The sequence below is a fragment of the Lates calcarifer genome, linkage group LG6 (genome assembly GCF_001640805.2).
Source record: "Lates calcarifer isolate ASB-BC8 linkage group LG6, TLL_Latcal_v3, whole genome shotgun sequence".
Lineage (NCBI taxonomy): Eukaryota > Metazoa > Chordata > Actinopteri > Centropomidae > Lates > Lates calcarifer.
The window spans coordinates 26,518,951-26,529,778 of NC_066838.1; positions in this window are offsets into that span (position 1 = coordinate 26,518,951).

Below are 10,828 nucleotides of genomic sequence, written 5' to 3' on the forward strand. Positions count from 1 at the left end.
CAGCTTTTACATTTCAACTAACATTTTCACTGATGGCAGTGTGTTCATATCAACTGACACTTCAACTGCCTGCAGTGCATGTGCACCTCAACTGCTTACACTTCACTTAAACCTTAAATTGCCGTCACATACTCACACTACAAGTGCACACAGTGCTCCCAGTGTGCACACTCTGAGCTCTTCTGCCTTCACCAGAAATCTCAACTGACACTTCAACTACTTTCATAACTTAGACTTACACACTAACTGCACACACCTTCACTTCCTTTAGTGCTTCAACTGAAGTTTTTAATCATTTGCAGTTCAGCTGACACTTCAGTTTTCTAACTCTATTTAAATGACACTTTAACTGCTTTCATCTCTTCACAGCATCGCAGCAGCTGACATCCCAGGTGCTGTGTAGCTCAGGCATTGACTGACATCCCAGCTGCTTTCCACTCAGGCTGATTTTAACCATTTAAGCTGAGTTGAATTATTTTCAGTATTTACATACAAACTGACAACTCAGGCACTGACACTACAACTCCAGAGTTCTTCAATTTAAACTACAACTTCCACCAAAAAACACATTTTAAGACATTCCAGTGTTTAGACCTGTGATTTCCAAACACGCTCCTCCAGTCTGACAGCACCTTTTCACCTTTATCCTCTTTCTAAACATTTATTTTTAAAAAGTGTTACTCAAACAGAGCCGCCCGTCCTGTCTGTTGGCTCATGAGTTTCTCTGCTCTCCACACTCTCAACAATAATAACAGTAAAAGGAACATGTGGTGATGCAATCTGCCTCAGCTGCTCTGTTTCCTGTAGGAGTGAAGTCAGTCAGAGGGGATTTACTGCAGCTCAGCACCAACACATCGGTTTTAACCCTGTCGCAGACTTTTTTTTGGTTTTTTTTAATCTCCTTTTCGAATTTAAGGGTCCAGTGAAAAATCCTTTAAAATCCTTTCGATGAGTTCAAAGGTAAATCTGAACCGTTTAAACTGCTCCATGATGCCAACTGTACACCCACCCTCTGAGCCGTGTTACAGCTGCAGGTGTTTAAACCTTTTTTTTTTTGGTGGGGGGGATTACATGTATTTCTCAGCTTTGGACAGAGCTTTCCTCCTTGCTTCCAGTCTTTATGCTAAGTTCGACTGACCACGTCCTGACTACAGCTGTGACCTGAAAACTCGACTCTCAAAAAAAGAGAGAAACTGTTCCTTTGAGATGCAGTATATATATTATCATTATTATAGTTAGTTCATTTATTTCAGGACTTTTCCCAGACAGGAGGAGCTGATGTTCTTTCTGTCTGGGGTCGTTTTTTTAATTAAAAGCGATGCGGGAGGTTAAGTCCAGAGTCCCGGGGTGATTTTGCTGTTTCTCCTCCCAGCTGGAGGAGGACATTTACCAGAAAAGGAAAGATTTCAGACTCAAGTCATTAAAGGATTCACTGTGAGGAGCATAGGTTATCAAATTTAAAGTGGTTATTTATTACTGTTTATTACTGTTGACTTTTCCTTTTTAAAGTTGCTTTGTGTGGAGACCGCCTTCAGGTGAGTCGCACTCTCACCCTTGAGGACTTGTTATTGCTCTCCTGAAGGCGTTCTGGACACGTCACAGCAAAACACTGTAGAAGAAGAAAGCCTGACTGTTTTCTGTTAAAACTTTTATATTGACTGTGGGTCACCATTGCACAGCATGTGATTGGTTAGCTAATTTAGATGTGTTCTGGAAGGAGGTGGAACAGGAAGTCATTGGGTTGGGGATACCACAGACCAACAGCACAATCTTCAACAAGGATCCGAATACTGGTCCTGGACCTGGTGTCAACAAGCATTCTACTTTATTATTTATTACCTTATTTTGATTTTGCCAACATTGTGAGCAGATCTCATCATGCAGATTAGGAAGACAGAGCGGGTGAACTTGTCAACAAAGATGGTGAGTCTCTGGATCTGGAAAGATGACAACAGCAGCTGAAACATCTACATAAAGGTTGTATTCATCAGAGTAAACGTCTTACCAATGCCATATCACCTCAGCATATATAGATAAATATCAGATAAATCACAAACTATCAAACTTTGTAGGTAAAATAAAGAACAATCATTAAACACAGGATGGTTTACTTTGTCAGAACATTCATAGTAGTATATTTCTGATCATGAGAGGTGATGCAGGATACTCTAAGCTATGATGCACTGCTACAATGTGCAAAGTAATGGTCAGGAGACAGCCACCTCTTCAGTAGCCTTGCAAACTAGGCTAATGTCTTTCAGAGTGTGACGGTGTCTCAAGACAAAAATAATGCATTGTTTTTCTCTTGAAAAGGAAATACTCATCTTTTCTCAAGAATGTAGAAGAACTACTTGTGCTGAGATTTGATCCCAGTGTGAGGCAGATCACCTCCAAAGAAGGAGAGAAACCGAAACCAGGATGGATCGTGTTCTTGTGTTCTCTTTCCACCCGCGTTAACGTGTTTCAGATAAGATATCCAGATACAGATCACATATTAAAACCAGGGAGATATGAGGTCAAAGTGCTTAGCATCAACATCTGTACCTCTTTATAAGAATAATGTCAGATATGAACTGATCAGGGTTTGTCACTAAGATGTAAAATGTGGATCCACTTGCTGTACGATACCGACGCAGATGTTCCCAAATGGTCCATAAATTTTAACCAGCAGCTAATTTATCGGATAAAAAGACAAACTGGGAAACGTCCACTGTCCTGCAGAGAGATGTTAAAATGTTTATTGGAAGAGATTGGCTTGCTGGTGAATTCAGAAACTGCAGACTCCCACAGACTTCCCAGACATATTCAAGAAACCAGTGACAGCAGTAAATCTAGCAACCAGTTAAACCAGAGACACGGTGAGACCAGTAAAGACCAAAGACATAAATCAAATCAGTGAGATTACAGAACACACTGACATCTGTAAGACCAGTGTAAGCAGTAAAACAACAGACCAGTGGAATCAGTAAAGCTAGTGGAACCAGTGAGACCATCAGAAGAGTGAAACCAGTAAAACCACTGCAAACAGAAGGCTAGATGAAACCACTGACACCAGTGAATCCAATGAACCCAGTAAAACCAGTGAGAACCGTGAAACCCTTCAGAGAGGAAACCAGGAAAAACCAGAGAGATTAGTGAACCAATTAGAAACCAGTGACATCAGTCAAAGCAGTGACAACAGTGAAGCTCTATAAAACCAGTGAGTCCACTGAGTATCGTAATCTGGTTAGAACCAGTAAAATCTAAATAAAAGTGAGACCAGTTAACCCAGTAGAACCAGTGATAGTGTCTCCTGTGACGCCAATTACTCCAGTGACACCAGTGAAACTAGTCAAAGCAGTGAGAACAATGAAACCAGTGAAGCCAGTAAAACATCAGAGACACCAATAAAACCAGTGGCCCAAATAGAACTAGACAGACCAGTAAATCCACTGAATCCAATAAAACCAGTGCTACCAGCGAAGCTTGTGAATCCAATGAGAATATTGGCAGAAACCTGTAATACTACTGAATCCAGTGAGACCAGTGAACTCAGAGACATCACAGACAAGAGTAAAACCTGTTAACCAAGTGAGACCCCAGTGGGACCAGTTCCCAGGCTCTCTGGTTTCTGGGCGAGGTGCAGCAGTCAAACTGGTGAGTGTTGAAAGTCAGTCGTGAAGGTCTGATACCGTCTCTAAGGAGTGGTCAACTTCCTGTACCCATGACATCATCACTGAGCACGTGCAGTGCAGACAGGTCCAGGAACAGATGATGATGATGGTGGTGGTGGTGGTGATAATGGGAGGCTCGTTTCTCTCTCTCTCTCTCTCTCTCTCTCACACACACACACACACACACACACACACACACACACACACACACACACACAGCGGCCATGCTACTCTATACACTGCTCAACTATTGCATAATGTTGCATGTGTGTGTGTCAGATTTGGCTCTTGGACCCCAAACTAATCATACTCTGAAGGGCTAAGAGGGTCCACACCCTACACCCCTACACAACACACACACACACAAGCTCATCTGTTAGCCATTAGCAGCCAGTCAATGACAACAGAATCACATGGGCTAGGCTCAGTGCACTCACACACCATCACATACTATTCGCATGATGTATGGATCTGTGTGTGTGTGTGTGTCCATACCATTGCCAGGCCAGCTGGGAGGTATGGAGGACTTCACATCAGCCCAGTTTAACATCAGTCCCTGTGTGAAGGGGAATTCCAGTTAAGACTCCTCCTCCTCCTCAGCTCTATTATCTCATCTCTCCTCCTTTTACATCTTTATTCTTGTCTTGGAACTTTTTTCTCCTCTGTAAACTGCTCTCCCGTCTGGTTGTCTTTCCTGTCTTACTCTCGCTTGCTGATTTACCCTCTCCTGATACTCAAGAGGAGTGAACCCTCCTCGTAAATGATTACCTCCCCGACTCTGTTTTCACACTTTGAGGCTCTGCCAGAGCAGGTGGGAAATGTAATCCCTCCAAACTGGTCTCCTCCCAGTTGTCCAGAATATTCCATCCTGAGCAGATGCTGAACCACCTCTGCTGGCTCCTCACCCTCTCCATGACCAGAGGTGGTAAATCAAGAGCTTCCACACCACCACAGTACAGTACACAGATCCCCCAGAAAAGACTCTAAGATTCTTGAATTTGTTCACATGCACCAGCACTGAGGAGAGCGAGCCAGTGCTGTCAGAACTACATCATCAGCAGAAAGTACAATACTGTGCAGAACAACTTTAATGCACATAAAAGAGCAACAGTTCTAACTTGGTCACCGTAACCACCATGATAAATATGCTGATCAAGATTTTGTGAACAGTGCTAACTGGTTGCAACCACCGTGCCTACAAAAGCCTGAGGACTGATTTCTGTGTATGCTTTGCCTAAAGGCCTCACTTCCGCTTTCCTACAGCATCAACAGTGTTCAACATTAGCTGTGTGAGCACCAGTTTTTTAGGTACATTTTCAACTCCAATGGTCCATTGTACAACATTTGATTTGATTTGTCACCTGCTGTTGTACAGTACTGAGCTCAACTGAAAGATTCCTGTAAATGTGGCGAGAAGAGGAAACGTGTATCCTGACTGAATGTTCATACAGTGACTCCTTTAATACCTGGTATTAACTTAAGTCTCGGGTGATCCGATCACAATCTTGAAGTATGTCAGTTCACACCTGGCATTAGAAAGCATCTCCCCTTGTCTCCAGCGACCACTTGTGATCGGGTCTCACCTCAGTGCTCTATATGCATCATTTCAGGTTGCAAAGACCAAATACATTGTAGTTTTTAACCAGTGGCAATGCACTTCTGGGGCCTGTGCAGGAAATTAAAAGAAGAAAGGATCAAAACAATGCAGCCTGGGTATATTCCTAGATGAACTGAATGAGTACATACTTCCACTAAGACAGAACACTTAGACTTTCTATTCATCAGGTGTTCTAACATCAGCTCTGCAGAGACCTGAACTGGACTCTGTGGAGACTCCTCACAACAGATTGAACATGAGTAAACTTGTTTTTGGCTAATTTCCACCTCCCAGCTGGAGCAGAGAGCAGGACAAAAGAACAAACTGACACTGGACGCTCCGACTCCACCCTGCAAGTTTCACATATCTGGAAAAAAGACCTTACAGGATGTGATTCACTAAATCTCTGCTGTCTGTCTTGTCATTTGTTCTTTGATTGTTCTTTTGTCTCTGTCACTCATTTGGTTTGAATCACTGTTGGCTGATAAGTTCAGGAACAATAGTTTTGTCAGGAAAGGACAAAATGCAGAAGTGAAATCCAGTCACTCAATGCTTCCTGATCTCTTCAACTTTAATCTGAATGTTGACAGAAATTAAATATTTCCTTTTGCAATCAGTCAGTTTAAAATGTGCCAGGAGCTGAATGAAACAGTTTTACAGTGTCCATTTTGGAAATTTTGGTTTAGTTTTCATCTTTCAACAAAGATGCACATTTGATTATTGTTAGTTTAGTCTAGTTTTTGTCTCAAGTTTCCAATGAAGTGCAAGTTTTAAATTCCAGAAAATCTGCAAACGAAAAAATACTTGCAAAAACACTACTGTTTTGCGAATATTGCAAATATAGGCATATCAAGATAAACTGTTGGTAGAGCTAATTCTCCACTTGGTGCCATTAAACCACTGCAGAAATAGAAGGTGCAATACTGGGAGCCTCAAACAATGTGAAACCATGTGGCACCAGACAATGACAAAAACCCATGTAAACACACCCAGAAGAATCAGGTGGGTTTTTAGCCTTGATTTAAACAGGCCATAGTCAGGGCTGATTGAATATGGAGATAGAGGCTATTCCACAACCTTTATGCATCAAACAACTGTTTGGAAGGAGAGGAGCAGCTTATGGGACAACCTGTGTGTTCTAGGAGAACGATGGGCAAAGTTTTAAAATCAACTCTTAAATTTAACTGGTAACCAGTTCAGTTCAGTGAATTCTGAGTAATATGACATTATTTTTTTAGATTTAGCTTGCAGATACACGGCTGCATTTTGCACCAGCTGAAAACACCACAGCGAGTGTGGCTGACTCCAAACTACAGTGTGTTGCAACCAGTGCAAAGTACTGTACTGATGTGTGACAGCGAGGTCAGGACACACATGTGCAGTGTCTCCCTGCAGACTGTCAACATGAGGTCGGTGCTACGGAGCAAACGGTGACCCTGCAGGATTCAGTTTCACGCATTCACCCCCTCTGCTTCCTTCAGCACACACACACACACAGAAAGACACTGAGGAATGTGTTGTACAGTGAAATGTGAGCCTGTGGGTACAGCTGGGTGTGTGTTATGATGTGATGTACTTGGCTGAAAGAATGAAAACACAGCTTTAGCGAACGTTCACAGCACGAGTCACAGGCTCTAATTGCATCTGTGTCACGGACGGTATCTCATGTGCCCACACACACCACACACACAGTATACTGTATGTCGCAGAACAGTCCCTAACTCGTTGTATGCAGTGTATGCTTAAGTGTATTTTTGGTATTTATTCTCTAATATTCACACACCAGCTTAGGTCTATTACATGTACATTGATGTCTACATATACTATCCAAGGACACATTCCTGCTGATACATATCTACTGTTACATGCAGCTAACAGCTAATTTAGGGTTTATTTCAGCTCCTCACGTGGCCTGGAAATCGATCTGGTCCCCCATCCTGGTGAATCTGACATCTGCTAGTACGACTGCACCGATCAAGAGAAGTTAAAGCTGGAAAAGGTTTAAGTAGTTTTAGATGTTCGTTTCTTTCTGACCAACCAAGATATCTGTTTACCTTTGACAGTTTCAGCTAAAGTTTTATCACCTCTCTGATGTGTCACAGTGTTAAAGTGTTGCTGGACTCCTTTATCCCAGCTTACCTTCCTCTGGGTCCATGTTCTGTTTGTTGGGAACTTGTTACTCTCAGATGTGACAGCTGGGACTCCTCCCGCTCCATGATGTGGTTCTTTCTCTTCATTGATCACAGATTTCTGACTTCAGTGTCTCTTCTGGGATAATTTTTTGTATAGGTTGCCGAGCAACAGCTACAACAAGAGCGCTATAAAGCCACTGGAAACAAAGAAAAGCATCTTTGAATATGCACTTTCATTTTTAACCACTGAAATAGTTGTTTGTCAAAATCTTGACTTGAGGTTTGCTGGCTCACTTTTTTCCAATCACTGTCGTCATCGGTGGACTGAGTTTCCTCAGTTGTCAGCGAGCGTAACAAATCTTGACTGTACCCTGGGACGAGTGTGTGGTCAACACCAACCAGAGGAAGCATCCCAAGTACCTGGAGAGCCATCAAGAAGCTGCAGAGATGGCTTCAGATCAAGATGTCAGAACCATGGACAAATGCTGCTGGGACGCAAGCTGAGGTCTGATCAACTCCGGCCAGGTCACCTGGCGTGTCTGATGCTGAAAGACCCGAAACACCTGATGACACCAGGTCACATTACTGAGCGTCCCAGTACATCCACGAGGTGTAATTTCATCTTCTGCTCTCTCCAACCTGTTCTTCCTGACTGTGAGATGATTGCTTCCCCGTCCCTGGTGAGCAGAATACCTTCAAGCTGGAGAGAGTCCCCTCAAGAGTTCTTTCCAAATGGGGCTGCTGAACACAGCGAACAAGTCATTCGCGCAGAACAATCTCATCAGGTCTAAGAAATTAGACTTTCTGTTCCTGACTGGAACCTGGCAGAGGGATTATGATACTTGGCCCCTCTCATTTAGCTCTGCCCGTAGGATTGTACTTTCATCAGCTCGCCCAAATGTTCCGGCTGTGGTGGACGATGAGCTGCTTTGTATGTTGCTTGGCGAGCACTGGCTGATTCTTCATTTCAGCTTCAAATTATTTAAGTTTGACGTACTAATCCATTTGAATATATCTAATCTACGGTTCACGTGGCCCAGATGCATCATTTCTAACTGAATTCAAAGTCCTGTGGAGCTCTACATGATCAGGCTCCTGCCTACATTGAAGATTTACTGCAGCCCTGTATCACCAGCAGGTCTCTTCTTCCTAGAACAAGGTTGAAAACTAAAGGAGGCTGTGGCTCCTAAACTTTAGCTTTTAGATCTGTGAACACCTTTAAAAAGCAGCTCTATTTCTATTTATTCTATTCTCTTTATCCTGTTTTTTAAATTCTGTTTTATTTCTGCATGAACATCTATTTATTGTCTTTTTATCTCCTCTGTGAAGTACTTTGAAAGGTGCTATATAAATAAAATACTTACTTTTCAACTCACCTCTAGCAAGGTTTCTTAGGTCTTAACCAAATGTCGAGAAAATCTGCAAAAGAAAATGTGAATTGATGCACGTTTCCATCCACTAATGAGAATATTAGGAGATGGTTCATTCATAAAGATAAACAGCTGGTGGAGTTATTGTTGTGCCATTAGACCATAGCAGAAGAAGAAGACAAAAGATGGTTCATAAAAATTTGAAAACATGATGGAAATCTGTTTGTGTCATGTATTAATGTGAGGAAGGTCCCAGTCTCCTCATCACTAGACATAAATCTGATGTTTGTTTCTTCAGTGGAAGTTATTAGTGACAGTTGAGTCACTAGCTCCACATGCGTCAGTGTCTGTTTCCTTCACTCTTTGTCACAGTCTGCTTCAATCGATGCACCAAATTTTCTACCTCAGCGAGAAGAAAAAACTTTTCAAAATGTTTTGAGATGTTTTCAAATCTCAGGCATTTCCACTGAGCATAAAAACAGATGGAAACCCACCTGATCTGGAGCAGTGATGCCACAGTGATTTACAAACAGACACACTGAGACAGACGGATTGAGCTGGTAAATGTACGTATTCAGTGTCTGAGGAGGGCTACAATAAGGGCACTTAGCCATTTCCACCCAGCAGAGGGATGCAGCACTATGCTACTGATTCATTTGATTCATGTGGCGTGGTGTATCTGTCTGCTCCCTCTGTTTTAGCTCTGTTTTTGGTCTCCACCACCTCCTGAGGAAAATATCTCTTTAGCTGCGAAATGTGAGCAGTGACAGTGAACCACAACAGACTGATGAACATTTAGGGGAAGTGGTCACAAGGACAGTCAATGTATAAAAAGCGTCATAAACATTTTGTAATGACTGCCACAGACAGAGCAAACGTAACTGTGCATGAGTCACAAACTGTATCAGTATCAGCTGGACAGTGAGTCAGAGTGTCTCTGTGTGTGAGTCCATACCAGACTTCCCCCATTTCAACAAACTTTTCATTGATAAAGACAGAGAGCGAGAGGCAGAGATGGAGAAACAGAGGGATAAGGGAGGGAGGAGTGAAGAAAGAAGGGGGAGAGTGGGACCACAGCTCATCTTTGTAGGTGATATAGCATCATTAAAAACCATGTGTTTTATTTTACTTGTACAATATCTATGCTTCTTGGTGGCATGGATGTTTGTGATGCCGACCACGAAATCACAACATCAACAACTAGTTTGAATCTGAACAGGGTGCTTTGAATGGCAGTCCTCCTTTTTCATCCCTCTATCCCCTTCCATTCCTGTCATCACCAAAACCTGATTTGAATTTGAAAAAAAAGAGATGGAGGGATAGAGGGGGTGGCCAAAGAGAGATAGGAGAAGAAGGGAGGAACAAGAGACAGATATGGAGAGAGGTAGAGAGGAGAGTGAGATGGAGGAAAAACAGAGGAAAGAGAAGAAAAATAAAGGGATGGAGAGCACTCTCATCAAACTCTGTTTCACACATCAAACTGTCTTTAAACACATGTACATACTGTACTACATGTAACAGATGTACAGTCATTAACACACCACAAGATATTAGACATATAAGGCATATAATGATTTAAGTAACTGCAACTGTTTAACCTTAAAATCTCAGATTCTGGATCTTAGTGATGGTTCAGTGTAACAGAGAATGGAGCCTCTGTTGTGTCTCTGTGTAACTGTGGTTGTTCAGGTTGGATCTCCCTCTAACTGAGTGAGAGTCAGACCAGAGAGTTCAGAGTGAAGCTGAACTGGAGATCAGTTAAAAACCAGAGTCCATCTCTGAGATCCAGGAAACAGCCACAGCACTTCCTGCTCCAGGAGGAGAAGAGGATCATGGGTAATAGACACTGTTCAGCTGTGTTTCAGTTCAGTGAGTTGGAGCTCCAGTCTAGAGACCGACAGGCTTTGTGTTCTGTACATGAAAACCAGTGAACTGCTCACAGCAGACTTACTGTAGCTGTGTCAGGACAGACTGCAGCATCTCAGCCAGCTCATCCACGGTGGAGTACTGGTACCTGACACACACACAGACACACAGTTACTGTGAAGCCTGTGTTATACTTTACTACACAAAATC